The sequence below is a fragment of the Pteropus alecto genome, unplaced genomic scaffold, assembly GCF_000325575.1.
Source record: "Pteropus alecto unplaced genomic scaffold, ASM32557v1 scaffold131, whole genome shotgun sequence".
Taxonomy (NCBI): Eukaryota; Metazoa; Chordata; class Mammalia; order Chiroptera; family Pteropodidae; genus Pteropus; species Pteropus alecto.
Window position 1 is genome coordinate 10,725,025 of NW_006434709.1, and position 4,143 is coordinate 10,729,167.

Genomic DNA, 4,143 nt, shown 5'->3' on the forward strand with positions numbered 1-4,143 from the left:
GACTATATATTGCAAAAAAGGGAGCTTTAACAACAAAAAAACAACAACAAACCAATACTGATCCATTGCCACCATGTACAAACCCATTGCAACAGAATCTATGGAGGTGCATCCTGGGTCTCTGGAGAAGCCAAGCCTGGAAACACTGTTCTACCATTTCCTTTTTGTATACATTCAAACTTTGTTGTTGCTGTTTTAATATGTGTCATGCTCACTTCTTAAAAGTATTTTGAAATTTTTCTTTTTTATCTATGATTTAAACTAGTTTAAGCAAGCATTGGAATTACCTATTTTTTAGAGATTTGGTAGTAACTGTCCTGTGAAACCATCAGAATGTGGTTGGTTGGGGTTTTTTGTTGTTTTTTGTTTTTTGTTTTTTTGATTGGGGGTGATGGATGAAGAGGGAGGTATGGATAACTGAAAATGTTCTCCATTTCTACAGAAAAATATTTGTTTATACTTGTTACACTTTTTAGAGTCAATTTAAGCAAATTATTGTACCTAAATTTTAAAATTTGTTTGCAAAATATTGAGTAGTCAAGTAGTCACCTCTGATATTATATTTTCCTCAATTTTGTAATTATTCTACTTTACATCTTTTCTGTAATGCATTTTAACCTTTTTAATCTTTAACAATTTAGCTAGCAGCTTAACTACATTATTTTGTCCCCTATTTTTCTAATTCATTAACTTCTGCTGTAATTACAACCATTTGTTTTGTTGTTCCTTCTTGCATCATATAATTAAATTTTGTAGTCTTTATTATTTATATAAGAATTTAAGGCTATGAATTTTCTTTGAACATTGCTTTAGCTATATCATATCAGCTATGATAGGTACTGTAGTGTAGTTATTTTGTTTTTATGTACTGAAATTTCATTTTAGTTTATATTTCTTCTTTGACCCCAGAGTTGAAAGATTTTCCTCCAGGAGTAGAAAATTTTATTTTCTGATCTTGTTCCCAATGTTAGTTTTGTTGCTTTGTAATCAGAAAATGTTTGCTTTGCTATTTATTCATCTGGAGACACCTGTGGTTTCCTTGGTTGCTTAGGACATGCTCAGGGTAAGGATTCACAATTACTAAAAAATAATGTTTACCCTCTATTTTTATGAAATAAAACTTAATTTACAATACATAAATCTACATTTTTATTTTTGTCTTCTGTATACCAATTTTTTTCACTCTATCATGAACTAAAAGAAGTGAACTATTATTGTGTTTCTATTTTTCTTTCCATGTCGTATATTTTTTATACATTGATGCTATAGTATTGGTGCACAGAATATTATAATTATATCTTCATTGCAAATTTCATCCTTCAGCATTACCAAAGGCCTTTCTTCATCTTATTTATATAATGCTTTTGGCCTGAATACCTTTTTGTTTGATATCCATACCATGTCATCATCTACCTTTTCTGTTTACATTTACATTGCAGATTTTTGCCTATCTTTTAAGTTTTTCTAAATCATTTTGATATATGCCTTCTTTCCTTCTTTCTACCATAAGTAGGAATGCTTCTAATGATTTCTCAGAAAGCATGATGATGGGCTGTATGTAACAGTCGTTCTTAATCAGGGGTGAATTTGCCACCCAGGGGAGATCTGGCTATGTCTAGAGACAATTTTGGTCATCATAACCTAAGGTGCTACTGGCATCTAGTGGGAATAATCCAGGGATGTTGCCACATCCTACAATGCACAGGACAGTCTCCAACCCATACACCCACACGAAGAATAATCTAACCCAAAATGTAGACAGTGATGAAGTTGACAGATTCTGATATACGGTATGGGTTTACTCTATGATCCAAATTAAAATTAGTTTTTTCATAGTTGATTTTAGATAATTTACATTATTTCTAAGAAAAATACATTTAGTCTTAGTTCTGTCATATTATTTTATGTTTCTTTGTAATTACTATTTTTTTTAAGTCTTTCACTACATGGTGTTTTTTTGCCATGTTTATAGTTCCATTATTTAAGAACATGGTTTTTAATTTGTTTTAATGATTACCTTTATAGCTATATCTTTATGTAATATCTTTGGTCCTCTAATTTGGGGGGGGGATATCAAATAGTTTCTTACTATGAACAATGAAAAATGTATTATGTTTTCTCTTTCTTGGCATCTTATCCTATTCTTCCCCCACTTGATTTTGGTCAATAGTATTATATTTCTTAATGTTTACCTTTATACTACCAAGCAGTTATATTTCTATAAGTTGTTTTATCAATGACAGATAATATTCATTAATCCACAGCTATTATAGATGAACAAATAATCACACATTTTATTTTCCATCTGCTTTCCCCTCCTATTATTATTGGTTGTATAATTTTTACAATGACAACCTTGCTACCCAAAGCATAGTCCAGGGACCAGCAGCATCAACATCAGCTCAGAGCTGGTTAGAAAGATAAAATCTCAGGTCTTGCCCAAACCTAATTTTTCAGAATTTAAATTTTAGTAAAGTTCTTAGGTGATTTTTATGTCCCTTAACGTTTGAGAATCACTAGCCTATAAAATTTACCTTCAGTCTGTCACTCTACTTTCCATCAGTTTTAGTCCTAGTTCTATTAAATATATGGAATGTTCACTGCCAATCTTTCTGCTATTTCTCCAAGTTATCTCTTATTTTGTCAAAGTTCAGTTTCTAGTAATTTCCTCTTAAAAAGCTCACTGTAAGAATATACGTCGACTTCTTTTATGTTCAAACAGTTGGTTTATAGTTCTTGTACTATAAAAAAAGTGTGACTAGCTATAAAATACTTCACTCATAGTTTCTTTCCTCAAGTATCTTGCAGATTTAATAGTACTAGCTTTGAGAATTAAAGATTGCTGTGGGGAACTTGAAGGCCAGCTTGATTTTAAATCCCTTAAAAGTGATTCAATATTTTTGGCCTAGCGATCTCAAGCCTTAACACTTTGCTAGAATGTTCTTGATGTTGACAGAAATGGGTCAATTTTCCTGGCACTGGCGCTGGTGTCCATTCAATAGATAAATTCATACTTTCCTTTCAGGAAAATTTTCTCAAATTATATCTCTAAATAGTTTCATTTCATTAGTACTGTGCTTCAATAAAGAATCCAAACAAACACATGGAGAGGTCTCCTTTTATGTCTTCCATTTCTACCATCTTCTTTCTGATTCTTTTTATTTCTTTCTTTATATATATTTTATTTAATTCACTTGTCTTATTTCTACCCTCTGTGTCCTTATCATCACCTCCATAGTGTCTTGGCCTTACAATGCTTTCCATTTCACCTTTCTATCTGTATTTCATTATTTTTCTTCCAGTAATTTTCCTGAGTTATTCCAGTTCACTTTTCATTCTTTCTGCCACCTCACCACCTTTTCCGAATTCTTGCATTTCTGTGTTATGGGTTTTTTTAGAGAATATTTTTTAAAAAAATTAATGGCATCCCATTTATTCACAATTTTCATCTGTCCCAGAAACATTGTTCTGATGGATATTTTTGTCAATAAAGAATGATGCTCTTTTTTTCCTTTTAAAATTTCATCTTTTATAGATGCTGTATCCATTTTGCATGTGCGATTTTTTGTTTTTTTTGTTTTTATTTGTTTGTTTGTTTTAGGCGAGGCAACCTCTGGTTGACCTCACAGATTGCAAGAAACTTGGCAGCTTACAATCCCTTATTTTTGTATTTTTCACACCTGTAGCACCTGGTATTCCTAGATGGTCTCCCATCCAAGTACTAACCAGGCCCAACCCTGCTTAGCTTCTGAGATCAGACGGGATCGGGCTTGTTTAGGGTAGCATGGCCGTAGACCATTTTGTGTTTTTATGTTTATACCTGTGTTGCATGAGTTGGGGTTTTCTGGACGAGCTGTTTGTGAGAGGGTGCTGTAAGTGAAGAGGAATCAGGTATGCCCCCGGCTGGCTAATTTTCACAAGAATATCTTCTCAGATAAAGCCTGGCTCCTTTCTGCCAATGTGGCTTGTGTGCATAATTCTTTGTGACATTCCTGCCTCTTAGCTTAACTATTCTGAACATGGCTAGCTCTCAGAGAGCGGGGGCTCTGTTGCCTCTCCATTCAACCCTAGCTTTGAACCCCTTTGCAGACATAGAATCCAGCTACTGTCCCTTAGGGTAGGTTCTTGTCTACAGGAAGCATA

General features: G+C 33.1%; 1 pseudogene; it reads right to left on the reverse strand.

The window, feature by feature from the left end:
* Positions 1-3,677: 3,677 nt before the first annotated feature.
* On the reverse strand, positions 3,678-3,796 carry LOC112477985 (annotated as a pseudogene).
* Positions 3,797-4,143: the final 347 nt, after the last annotated feature.